Consider the following 14,180-nt stretch of genomic DNA (forward strand, 5'->3'; position numbering starts at 1 on the left):
CCTCTGAAAGTCATTCCCACAACCTGCACAGATGATAAGATCTGTGTCAAATGCTCCTCTGACACATAATTAGCACGAGGACACTGCTGCACATTAGCACAAGGCAAATATGTAATTATGCATCACTCACCATGTTTAAATACAATTGGCCACAGGCGGAGATGTTTGATGATCTATATGCGAGGCAGAGATTTAATGTATTCCTATGTATTAGTGTAAGGCGAAACACTGTAGACTAAAACAATGTCATGAAAGCGAGCTACAGGAAACAGAAGCACACCCTAAAAAATTATTCAGGGGCTTAGTAAATATCATTATAATTCTAAGTTAGATGACCTTGATTAAATCTTTGAAAATCACAAAAGTGTTATCTTGAGTTGAAAATACTGAAAAGAATGCTTAAATTTTCAACACCAGTTTTTGAGTTGAACTGAGCTCTTTTGTTCAAGTTTATTTAAAAGAAAAAAATCTGTATTTGAAACACAGGGTGCATTATTTAAATCTACTCAATATATCTCATAGAAAGTACTCATAACTGAGACACTGGTATTCATACTTATCATTGTCTTTAACTTTAATTATTAATGGTTCAAAAATCAATATAATTTTGTCCCCCAATACTAACTTAAAACTTTGAGTAAGACTAATGACCTTTGGCATGTACCGCACGCGAGGAGCATGGCCTCATGGGAGATTTTCTGCACGTTGAACGAGACAGACACACATCCACTGCAGACTTGGTAACGTTTTCAGGTAAGTGACCAATTCTTACATTAGCTGTCTTTATCCACACCGTTCTTTTATAACATGTTCTGAAGAAAGCGTTTGTCATGGTGGCTCACTTGTCGCAGCGTGTTTGTGCACGTTAATTTAAGTTTTCAACCCGTCTTCCAGTCAAGGCGGCGGGAAACCGCACCCTTTTATCCTTTTACGTTCTGAGTCGCTATCTGCGTTCCGGGTAATTTGACCGGAATGTCCCGGTACCAGCGACCTGACCGTTTAATTGGGGGCATTTTAGGAACCACGTGAAAGCAGGTGTGCTCAGACATTTCTAGAAAATGGCCCTGTTGAGTCGCGGTGCGGGAGCTGCGGTAGTCACGCGGCCTGACTCACTCTGTCAGGTTGTTCAGGAGGAGATGAACAGACGTCATCAATGGCTTTGGTAACTAAGAAGACCTGCCCGCGGAACAGTTCATAGCAGTAACCATGCTGCTTAGCTTTCTTGTTCTATGTGGGGTCTTTCAGAGCATATAAGACGCTGCTTTCAGCTTTGTCCCGAACAGGGCCAGTTTTTGAGAGAACGCTGAGAGGACCGCCCGGGTCAGCAGATTACCTCATCCAGGGCCGGTCCAAAGTACTATGGGGCCTTAAGTAAATTTAGACTGGGGGCCCTACTTCCTTTCAGATCCCAGAAAATAATGAAAAAAAAAAGCTTTGGTCCTTTTGGTCAAGCCAAAAGTACCATCATTTCCAGTATAGTTAGTATATAGTTAGTATAGTATAGTTCCAGAAACACTCAGTTTATTTAAATCCAGGTTGAAGACTCACCTATTCTCTGCTGCATTTGAATAAAGCACCAAATCCACACTTTTAAGCTTAAATTTCAAAACTTACATTTAACTACTGACTTTATCTACTGTTGTGATTTTATGTTTTGATTTTATATACTGTTTTGTTTGTTAGTTAGTTTGTTTGCTTGCTTTAATCAATTTTAAATCATGCTTTTTATTTGTTTTTGTTTCTCTGTAAAGCACTTTGAATCACCTTGTTGTTGAATTGTGCTATACAAATAAATTTGCCTTGCCTTGCCTAGTTACTCCCAATTTACATAAATAAATGTTTATTTCAATCCAAGCTAAACTTTCTTATAAGAGATTGGTGTTATGGCAGATTACTCAGTGACATGTTTTGTAATGATAAAGTTTTGATTTGTATTTTTTCAGCACCATCTTCACCACCAGGAAAAAAATCTGCATCAACTACAAAGTAAAGCAGGTAATTTTACTCAGAGGACTTGATGTGTTAAATTTTGGAAGGATATGATATTGTTTTATACAAGCTGAGTAGTGGATGGTGATACCACCTAAATATTTATACTGGTTTTGTGGTGGGTTATTTTAGTCATACAAATGCCAAATCTAAATTTTGAGAATTTTTCAGTTCGGTAAATATATTGATGAGTTCATGGCCTGTCATCCAGTGTCACCATGAGTATAGGCGCAGCCCTTTAAGTGGGTATTCCCCTTGTGCGCGCAGCACTGAAGTATTTTAGTCCACGCCCACCTGCTGTGTGGGCCTCACCCTGGTCTAGTATAAGTTACGGTGAGACCAGGAAATCGGCTCTACCGTTTTTCTTCAGCCAGCCAGAAGATGTCCAGCGAGACCATCCGTCTGTGTCCATCCTGCCAGACTGGCTACATAATGTCGTATGACCGACATGCCGTCTGCGTGGGCTGCCTCGGTCCTCACCATGCGGACCTTGCCCTCACACCTTAATCCTATTGCTGCTCCTGTTAGCTCCTCCCGCCAGAGGAAAAGCAGCGGAGGTCAGCCTTTTTCAAGGCTGATGCTGAGGAGGCGTTCCCACTAAGAGAGGCACTCGCTGGAAGAAGCCATCGAGTTCTTCGATGGTGGGCCGGAATTGGATGATTCCACCCACCGTGAGGAAAACGGCAGTGGTGGCAGCTCCACTGCCTCCCAGCTGGGCAGCCTGGTGACAGAAGGGTGGATGAGCCGACGCTCATCCACCCCTGGCCTTCACATGTCGGCAAGGACACCGCTCCCAGTTGTTGGTGCGCTGCTCCTGGATCTGCCTGGCATCATCCAGGAGGCAGCTGGTGAGAAGGAACTTCCCGTCCCTCAGCCTGCTCCACCCCCATCTGATGATCGTGGCTCAAGAGTTGGGAGTTCGCCTTGTAATCGGAAGGTTGCCGGTTCGAGCCCCGGCTTGGACAGTCTCGGTCGTTGTGTCCTTGGGCAAGACACTTCACCCGTTGCCTACTGGTGGTGGTCAGAGGGCCCGGTGGCGCCAGTGTCCGGCAGCCTCGCCTCTGTCAGTGTGCCCCAGGGTGGCTGTGGCTACAATGTAGCTTGCCATCACCAGTGTGTGAATGTGTGTGTGAATGGGTGGATGACTGGATATGTAAAGCGCTTTGGGGTCCTTAGGGACTAGTAAAGCGCTATATAAATACAGGCCATGATCTGGCGGGAAGGTATGGCTCCACTCACTCTCGTTGCCCAGATCCCATCTGGCCTCAGTTCCCAGGGATGATGACCAACCTCTCTGAGGCAGCAGCAGAGCCAGCGAAGATTAGAGCGCCGGTCTCTACCTAGGGCTTCACAGAGGGCTTCACAGACCGGAGTTTTCCGCCTGTTCCCCCTCTGGAGCCGAGCCTCGCTTCAGTTTTCGGCACCAAAATGACCAAGGTCGTTGGACAGCGACCGGCCCATCCCGCCAAACTTGACCAGCTGATAGCAAGGTTCACTGATCGCGCACATCAATGCACTGTTCAGTCAGCTGCATTGACTAACAACACTGATTTGCTAGCGTTTGTCATCTCCAGGAAGGTGGAGGAAGCAGAGCTGCCAGAGGAGCTGAAAGGCTTTCTCTGTAAAGCCGCTGACACGATTCTGAATATGTGCGCCACTTCAGCGGTGTGTTCCTCTCGCATCGCTGCCTGGCAGACGATGGTTCAGAGGGCAACCTGGCTCCGCCTCTTCCCTCTAAGATTATACAATCTCACAGGGAAATAGTGCAAGCAATTCATAACATAAAATTTAGAAGCTTAGTGGAAGATAATACTTTATGTTGAGGGTTTAGTCTGCATACTGAACAACTCCACTTATATGGATTTATGTCTGGATGTGTAAATTAATCTTTTGCATGTTAGAAAATAAGGTCCAGGTTGCAAAAAATGGTAGATTTTTATTTTTTTATTTATTTTTTTTGATTGAATCAGAATTTTGGCCTTCAGATTTTTTGTCCTCTCCCATCCAGGTCAGTGCAGCGTTTCATAGGATCACGACCCTGAACCTTGAACCAAAGTTCATGTCATCGTTGGACTTGTATTCATCCAAACTCCTGTCCTTGTTTCAAGCCAAGAAAGGTGCTGCTGGACAACGCCACAGGGCACAGTTAAACCTTCTGCTTCAGGTAAGGAAGATTGCATTTTCTAACCACAAAAACGTTCCAACACAGCATTGAAGAGGCCCTTCCACTAAAAACGGCTTTTCTTAGGTTTCTGTTCAATATTTTAGCTCCACAGGTGTTCTTACCTTGATGGTGGGTGTGAAAACAGGTCAACAACAGAAAAAAAATAGTTATGTTTAAGCTAGAAATGGTAAGTCATGTTTTAAATGTGCAAATTTTGCCTCAGTTGAGACTTCCTGTTTTACAGAGTGGAAATTCCATCGAGAAAAAACGAGAAGTCATCATCAGATGTTTCATTGACCATCTGGGAGAGGATCCAAGTGCCTTAATCAAAACCTTTGAGGTTGGTGCAATAAATCTGTTTTAGGAATATTAGTACCGTATTTCCCGGACTACAAAGCACACCTGAATATTAGCCGCACAAGCTAAAATCAGGGGAAAATCCTGGTTTGTACATACATTAGCCGCACCTGACCAAAAGCCGCAGGTGTTTCAATGTTGACTCATCATATGTAAGAGAATATGCACAAAGGGAATTGTCAGGAAAGAGATGGCTGTTTGGAGACACACCCCTTTTATTAATATCTTGAAAAACAAGTTATGGGTACATATTTGCATAACTTTTTAGGTATATGTACAAGTAGCGGTAATTACAAGTAGGACACATGTACTGTGCTTCATAAATGAGTAACAAATGTAGTACATAACAATAACCTGCAGCACACCAAAAAAATAGATTCAGACTACCTTTTAGGCTCAGGTGCAGCGACACGGCTTTAACAAGAAGAAAAGTCAGTCATTCACCATCTTTCTCTTCTTCCTGCGCACTGAAACCACCAAAGTCCTCTCCTCCAGTGTCGGAAACGAACAGGCTCAGGATGGCTTCGTCATCCACTCTCCGCTTCTCTCCTTCGTTGTCACTTTCAAAACCAAAGAAATCCTCATTGTCAGTGTCAGAGTCGAACACCCTCAGAAGGGCCGTGGCGGTGTCCTCCTCTCCATCATGCAGCAGTCCAGCCCTTCAAATCCGTTGGTGATCGTGGATGTTTTCACACTTTTCCACGCTGTCAGAATCCACCGGTGGAATTGAGCATAACTTGCTTTTCGCAAGTTTATCACCGCTCGTCATCCACGCCTCCCGCTGAACGCGTAGCGCTACTTTGAAGTTTGTTTTTCGCGCTACTTGTACGGCACTGTGTTGCCTGGCGGATGGACATGTGACCAACATACCACTCTTGAACCCCGATACTGTGTGTCTGATCACATGCCCTTCCGCCAGGCAACAGCGGAACAAACAAAACAAATCTTACGATATGACAAAAATCATGGACAATCCAGAGAAAAGCCGCACCTGACTAAAAGCCGCAGGGTTCAAAGCTTGTGCAAAAAGTAGCGGCTTATAGCCCGACAATTACGGTAGTTTATTTTAGCTTGTGAGATCATAGAAAAGTTTTAAGATACTGTTCTAAAGAAAAAAAAACACTTCAAAGCATACAAAAGAATAGCATTTGCATTTGCTATTGCTATAAGATTTTGGAGCACAGTGTCTACATATTATGAGTACCGGTGATGTCATACAAATGAAACTTTTTGTTTCAATGTTTGGAAATATGTGAGCTTAAAACAGTTGTTTCTCTTTTTAAAGGACGGTGCTGATGCTGTCTTTGTTGAAGAGGCTTTGGCTGAGGAGGTGATGAAGATTTACCTGCTGCAGAATCAAGACAGGTCAGGCGAACCTACTAATGTGGGTATTGTTATTGAAGGCGTTACTGTTCTGGGCAAACTTGGGAATCTGAGCAAAGCCTGTTGCTATCTTTTGGGACTGTGCTATGCTCTGGATCTGAAATACCCCAAGAATTTCAAATGCACATTTGAAGCATTTCGAAAAGTGTTCATGGAGCTGGATCCAGGAAACCTTTCTGTCAAGGTTCAAAGACTGAAAAATGACCTCTGTTCATTGTAGACAAAATTTCACAGGGCTGTTCTTAAAGTGTTAGACTTGTTAAGTGACATGTAATGCTCATCAAAAGGTTCAGTTGCGACATTACATTGTTTTGACATTCCTGTTCATAAATAATGTTTGTACCATAAACTGTGTTTTTGTATTAACTTTCCAGATTCACATTAAGGTGTAAATGGTAGAGTATCATTATGGATGTTTTTTGGTCACTCTTTAGTTATAATCTTCCCAATTTTTTGGAATCAAAATAAGATGTTCAAAAACTATGTCACAGTGCAAATGGGTTTTTTTTTTCAGGATTTATATCTTTTTGGGATCTTAATTTTATTTTTGTCATTTGACCTTTTCTGAAAAGGTAAAGCACTGCGTTCACTTGAGCCACTTTTATTCTTTGTATGGCAGGTACATTTTTCTTGTTGTTAGCATCAATATGCCAGTTTTACAGAGTTTTATCAAGCATGCCAATTTGGATGCAATTTTATTATATAAGGCTGTTGTGACTGAAATTTTATCCAAGTTTTATCCACTGAATGTAGAACAGATTTCAGCTCACTGTGTTCAGAGAAGGAATCTGCTAAATGTGTGATTCATAAAAAAGCTGTTTAAAATAAATCATTGTGAACAATGTTGAATTGACGTGGTTCTTTTTTCCTGTGTGTGTGTGTGTGTGTGTGTGTGTGTATAAATAAAATAAACACTTAATTGTAATTAACGTTTTTGCTTAAATTAACTTAAAAATATTAAGTAAATTGCACCATTATTTAAAAACAAATAATTGTAATGGTGTAGGTTAAATGTGCCAAGCATTTCAGCATTTCCTAATTAATATTTTATGTAGTTTGAACTTTTGGTTACTGTTGTTTTAACTTAGATTTTCAATTGTATTTACTCAATTTTGTATGTTACTGTAACATCTTTAATTGTTCATAACAACTTATTCCATTTTAGTTGGATTTACTCAATTAATAAGGTGTATTTAAGAGATGTGATTGTTTTTGCATTTACTCATTATTTTTGAGTGTAAAAGTGTTGCACCAAAATATTTAAGTAATTATCAGTTTTAGTTCTTAGAGTGCAGGAGTGGATTTGAAAATCATGACGCAGGTGAATGTGAATATTTTTTGCCTTCATTTGTATTCCACATTTTCTCAGTGACTGAGAAATAGGCTGAAAATCTTCCATTACCTGTACTGGATCTCACATTGACAATACAAAAGAAATCTCATCCTACATTAGTCTGATCTATCATGGATGAATTCTTCTTCAATGGGCCTCACATATGGTCTGTTTTGACACTGCACACCAGTGGAAATAAGCTACTGGGTGCTGCGAAGTCATGGAAGGAGGGAGAGGAGAGAGTCTGCACAGTAGCATCTCCAGTTGAGTAGAATGGAGAGGCCTCATTAAAATTTAATTGCGGCACGATGTTGAGTGCATTGCCATCTACATCAAGATGCATGTGACCTTCTTTTTTCACATTTCCCATTTCCAACAAACGAGTGCATGCACTGCGAGTGCTGTCAATTTAGTAGGGTCTGATTATTTGAAATGATCTCACATGAAAAACGTTCTCGTTCATTTTAATAGTTTAGTCCTTTTTTTTTCCAAATTCAAATCAAAAGAAAAAACTCTGTTCAGTTTCTCAGAAAATAAGGATTGCCTTCCAATTCGCTGATAAACATTAATGCATACGCACAGTGACGATGCAAATCACACTCCAATGTTAACAATATACTCCGGCTCACACGGTGCCTCGCAGTTCCAGGTTGATGTGAGAAGAACGAGTCACATGAGAAGGAAGCAGGCTACTCTGTATTCATGCTAGATGAGATTTGTGTGTGTTTATCGTCTTCCTGTCCTGGATGGGTGTTGCATTACAAGGTACTGTCTCCAAACTGCCAGAATCAATTAACATGAATAATGAATGTCTTCTGACGCGGTTGGTCTTGAGTGTTCATTTTGTTCCAGCTCCCATTGTTCCAGCACGTGCAGGAGAACAGTTTAATTTTGCAGCAGGTACAAGAAGCGAACTTTTTTATAGATATGAAGCAGGTCCTAAGATTTTTTTAAAGGCACCAGATGCTCCTAAAAAGCTTCAAACCACAAAAAAACCCTCTGCACTCTCCTTCACCACAACAGCTAAATGTGGCTCTTAAAAGGGATCTAATTCACATGGAGAAGGAATGTAATCCACTACATCAAGAAACACTGATGGCATTAGTTGCCCCACTAATATCACTTTACCCACTGCATCACCCTTAGCTGTAGGGCTTACACATATTACCCAGTCAGCAGGCACTGAGCAGTCGCCACCAAGCTCCAGAAGACACTTTGCTCTTTATAGCGTGCTTCAAAATGATCCTGCGCAGTGAGACCAGTAACAGAGAAAATGTTTATATAATCCATTACTGACAAAGCTTTAGTAAGTGATTAAACAAAAAATTTGTTTTTTACTTCAAATTGGAAATAGTCCAGAGATTAGCATTTCAAAATTAATCCCTTTTATTGAAGCTCTGTTAGCTTTGCATAGCAAATTTAATATCTGTGCTGTGTTTACTGTGTAAACTCAGGCTGGGTGTATAATAAGTGTGCACCGAGTTTCTCACCAGTTTAACCAAACATTATTTAAATATTGAAGTGAAAATAACAGCTGCATGACTCACAGTAACCATAAAGATGTAATCCTTTTGGGAGAAAGGAAAAAAAGCAGGAAGTGACAGTCAACATGCCAAAGTGGACAGTTTTAAAGGACGTGTCCATGGACAGGGCTAACCTAAACCTACAGCAACACTGATAGTGTGAAAGAGCAGTGTTATCACATGACCAATACTGCATATTGCTGTTTGTGAAGTGCACTATTCTCAAGATTCATGTATTTTTTCCCAGTTTCTTCAGTGTCATTTTACCTGCAGAAAGACTGTAAGTGATATTTAGACAGGACAGCAGCTGTTCTGGCTTCACCCATCTGAGCACATCTGCCTGAGTTCCGCATCTTAACATCAGGTTGCCGCACAGGAAAGCTGCCAAACTCCAACAGAGGAAAACTTTTAGTCTAATCGGGTCTGTTCAGTTTTATTCTGTTGAATTTGCAGGCAGCTGCTGGTGGGAGAGGAGGTAATTAAAACTGACAAAGAAGAAACATCACGGAGAAGACTTCACGCAGCAGCTACCATGAGCCAGCTTTTGAGTTCGGGGTTACTGCGGGCATAAAGTGCTTCCATGTGGAGAAAAGTGGAAGAGCAGGATTGCTCCTTTAGCAGCTGTTCCTCTCTGCCGTCCGTTTGCCATAAATACAGCAACATACTATTAGCCTCACCTCTTTAAACCACATGTCATTAAACAAGATGAGTTTTGTGATTAATTAAAGACAGATGAAGAAGATGCAAGTTGCTCTTTGTAGTCAGACTAATTCAAACGGATGATTGACGCTTTATTTTAGACATGAGCCTGTTTGTGAGGTTTTAATTCTGTTTTTGCTCTTTAATCCTGTCAATCTTGAAAGTTAATGCCTACTAGCCAATTACATTTCAATGTCCCCTTTACTGACTACTGATGCTCGCTACCTTAACAAATGCCTCCCTCTTGTGGTAAACCTACTCCTACACAACACATATTTCCTTCTGTTCAGTTTTATCTTGTACATTGCATCCCAATCCCATACTATGTGCACCATTACATTTATATTTGTTCAAATATTATTTATTTATTTATTTATTGTAGGGTCTACCTTACAGTATAAAGTGCCTTGAGGTGACTGTTGTTGTGATTTGGCGCTGCATAAATAAAATTGAATTGAATTTTCTGGTTTTAAAAATAATCTATAAAAGTTTATCCTGGTTGGGGAAATTATTTACATTTAATTCGCATGCATGCATTATTATGACCAAGTAACTGAAGTTGGAAAAGTCATGCTAAAGGCCCTGTACAGGATCGCAAAGATGTTTTCGTTATTCTAGTCAAACAGACCCGGCTTTGACAGATGAAGACAAACACTAACATACACCAATCACATTTTCCACTGAGCAGTTATTAAAATTCAGTTCATCATGCACTCTCAGATCTAAAACACTAAAACACCAACAGGATTTCTTATTTATTTAAATTTGAAAAGGCGTACCAGTATATAGGACAACAGAATATAAAACCCTTCTGGGCCACATTATTTGTCACACTTGACTGTAAATCATAATTTAATGAGCCACAAATAACATGGCTAAATGCAAAAATACAGGAATGCAAACCAGAAACCAGAGCAAGGGTTAAAGCCTGAGGTGTAGCCTATGGAGTCTGAATTAGTGTAATATAGAAAGATGGGTGCTTTCAATTCTACAGAGGCCCAAATAGTAACTATAAGCAGTTATTATTATCATTATTATCATGATCCTTTTGTATTTTTAATTATCCATTTTTATTGTGTTGTAAAAATTCACAGGTTTCTTTTGTTTCAAAGTGATTTTATTAAAATGTCGGGGTATTCAAGAGGAGAAATGTTTAAGAAAGTCAGAGCAGGTGTTCCAGCACATGTTACCTACATGTTTTAGACTCATGTAGACAAGACATTCTTCATAAATGTAAATGTATTTTCACTTGTCTACCTCAAGTTTATTCCGTGGTCATATATTTGACCAAACTGACAAACACTAACTTCCAGGTGTACCTCATGCATGCTATTTTATATAGCTATGGCCCACTAGTACAGGCACTGCTAGTGTAGTGGCATCATGCAAGATTCCCATTCTTGCGACCCGGGTTCGATTCCTCGGCAGCGTACCCTTTCTGCAGAACTACAAAGCCTGAGGTTTCCTCATTACGGTCACAGGTTTTAAACTTCCACCAGCAAGTCAGCTGAGGACGTGCACCTCTTTGCCCATTACTGTTCACCCTCTTCTCCCATCTGTTCAAGGCTATAATAAAATTTGTGGGTGAGAATAAAATGCTTAAATACAGAAAACCTGACCTGAATCTGTGATCCTTGTCCCTTTTGGATCCATCCAGCCATGCAACTGGACAGTTTGCTGACCCATTACAGAGGCTATGATATTTTCCGGTTGAGCCACTGAGACCGATTTTGGTGATTTTCAGTAGAAAATATGTGGAGCCTCAGACCCTGAATTTCAGCACCATAAATTTCAAAATGTTGACTGATGTTATATGGCTGAGCACATTTCAACATGAATTTCAACTGAATGACTGCAAAACTGTTCAAAGTAGCAAAATAGGATAAATTTGGGATTTCAGTCTTTCTAAAAATGTAAACTTCTGCAACTTTAATTCACTCGTCTGTGCACTTTGATAGCAACCTAAGGTTCACAGAGTTCGCTACCTCAGTAACGAGCTCAGAGTCCAAGTTAACTCTCTTTCTGAAACAGAGTTGTTAGCTAAACCTGCCTTCTGGAATAGGGCCCTGGTGACTGGCAATGACAAACTGCTCGCAGATGCACTTGGCTGATTGGGAAGAGCAGCCTGGTGCTTAACACCAACAAGACCAAAGTGTTAATCATAGACTTCAGAAGAACAGGAAGCTCAGCCCACCTCCTCCTTTCTATAGACAAAAAAGTAGTAGATAGTGTGAATAAACGAAAGTTCCATGGACTCAACTTGTCCATTCATATGGAGCTCCAAATCTTAAACCTGGTCAAAAAAGCCCAACAAAGACAGTTCCTCCTAAGGAGCTGAAGCTGAAGTAAGTGCAGCTCTCCCAGAAACCTGTGCTGAACTTCTGCTGAACCACCACTGAGAGCATCTGCACAAACAACATCATGATGGGGTGCAGACACTGCACAGCTGCTCAGCTGAAGGAACAACAAAGTATGAAGACTGTACAATGTGTGGTGGCCTTGGAACTCCCACACTTAAAGGATGTCTGAGTAAGAAGGTCAGCAGCGTTATTTCAGACACTTCACACCCAGGGCACTCTCTATTTGACCTTTTGTCATCAGGCAGACTAACACAATCCTGCAAAAACAGTCTAAATTTTATTGTACTTGTATCGACCACAATAAAGATTTTTCTATTTCAAGATTATTCCATATCAGTTTTGCTAATATAATTTTTTATCTTCATTTCAATGTATTAAAAACATTTTCTCAGACGGTGTTTTAGTTATAATCATCCTGCCAGTATGCCATATGATCTCTATTTAATCAATTAGCCTCACTGAATCGACATCTTTTGTAAAGGGAATGAATGAAAAAGCTAAAACATGAAACAAAACCAAATAAAGGCGCTTGCGAATACAAAGATAAGTACATATGGTTTAAAGACAACAAGGCATCATTCTGAAGTCCTGATAGCTTGATGGAGTGTGGGCAACAACAGGACCCTGAAACAATTCGTTGCTTTTTAACACCTTTGATTTTCTGGCTCCGTCGAAATTTAGTTTAGGTCCCAGTCTGTGTAGACCCACACAGGCCTGTAACAAGGTCTCATTCTGAAAATAAAGTTAAAAACATCTGCTGGGAGTGTGTCATGACTGTGGAGTGTATGAAAGACATGCAAAGTCACAGTTTTTGTAAAGATACAGTCCACGCATGCATATTATTTTCATGGATTATCAAATTCACACTTATCAATCGCATGGCTTCATTCTCCCTATGAGTATGCATTGTTTTTGCCATCTGAACTGGAAACAACAAGAAACTAAAGGTATTAATGTAAAAGTGAAATGGACTGCTAAATGACAAAAAATATGTAAACATGCATTTACTGTCCACATACGATATATGTTTATATAAACTTACAAATACATAGTTAAAAAAAAACTACATGTTAATGCATAAAGTTATTCACATACAAACAGTCACATACTGACCTACCTATGAGGAAGCATTTGGCGACAGTGGGAAGGAAAATCTCCCCTTTAACAGAAAGAAATCTCTGGCAAAACCAGGCTCAGAGAGGGGCAGCTATCTTCACAGTAAGGGGAGGATAACAGGACAAAAGACAGTGTGGAAGAGAGCCGGAGATTAATAATATATTTATAATATATTAATATATTGTTAGAGATATATAATATATATATTATATTAATAATATATTTAGACAGGGAATAATAATAATATGATTAAATGCAGAGTGGTGTATAAATGCATGGCGAGTGAAAAGAGGTGAGAAAGGATGTCTGTCTCCCAAATCTAATTTGGGAGCTGGTTCCACTGATTCTGGATTTAAGAGGGAGCCAATGAAGAGAAGCCAAGCCAAGAGAAATATATTCTGTCTTTAGTCCCTGTCAGCACTGGATCAGCTGAAAACTTTTCAGGGAGCTTTTAGGACAACCTCATAATAATGAATTACAATAGTCCAACAGATAATAAATGCTTAAACTAGTTTTTAGTATCACTCTGAGACAGGATCTTTGTAACTTTAGTGATATTGTGTATATGCAAGAACAGTCCTGTATTTGTTTATTTGCACATTGAAGGACATATCTCGGGTAAAAATTACTTCAATTAGCTAAATGCTAGATAGTTATAAGTGTCAATGAAGGCATTTAAAGTAATGTTTTAATTACTGCAACCTTAAAGGCGTGTGGTACCCTATTAATAGATTGATCATATTTAAGGTTGAAAATGTTAGTTGATGGTAGGACTTTGTGGAGCAATCTTGTAGGAATGGGATGTTGGGTTTCTTGAAAGGTGCTATAGAAATCTAATGTATTATTATTATTATGTAAAAGACATGTTGATGGTTTGGCAGAAGTAACTATTGAAGTTAACTCCAAAAAACGAATCAGCGAGAAACTGTAAATAAATATCAATGTTATTGAAAGTAGCTGTGGTTATGTTATGTCTGTGAGGTGGTTTCGAGTATTTTTCTCTGTAGAGGTTAAAATTTTATTTGTGAAGAAACTGCTGAAGCCATTACTAGTTAAGGTTAAAGACATGCTTGGCTCTGCAGAACATTGACTCTTTGTCAGCCTGGCTTCAGTTTTCTTCAATCAGTGATTAATTATGGAGGGTTTTTTTTTTTATAGAGCAACAAACTTTTTTTCCAGGTTAAATGATCATTTTGTAAATCAGTGATATGACATTTTCCTCTCCAACTTACGAATGATCTACTGTAAGGTGCACA

The 14,180-nt window shown here is 39.9% G+C and overlaps 1 long non-coding RNA gene across 1 annotated transcript; it reads left to right on the forward strand.

Annotated features, from left to right (window-relative positions):
• Positions 1 to 555: 555 nt before the first annotated feature.
• On the forward strand, positions 556 to 5,884 carry LOC309702208. Its single transcript, XR_014275396.1, has 5 exons — positions 556 to 753; positions 1,944 to 1,995; positions 3,998 to 4,153; positions 4,398 to 4,493; positions 5,796 to 5,884. It is a non-coding gene; the product is annotated as an uncharacterized lncRNA (long non-coding RNA).
• The last annotated feature ends 8,296 nt before the right edge of the window (positions 5,885 to 14,180 follow it).

Source organism: Aulonocara stuartgranti, assembly GCF_965226115.1.
Source record: "Aulonocara stuartgranti genome assembly, chromosome: 1".
Taxonomy (NCBI): domain Eukaryota; kingdom Metazoa; phylum Chordata; class Actinopteri; order Cichliformes; family Cichlidae; genus Aulonocara; species Aulonocara stuartgranti.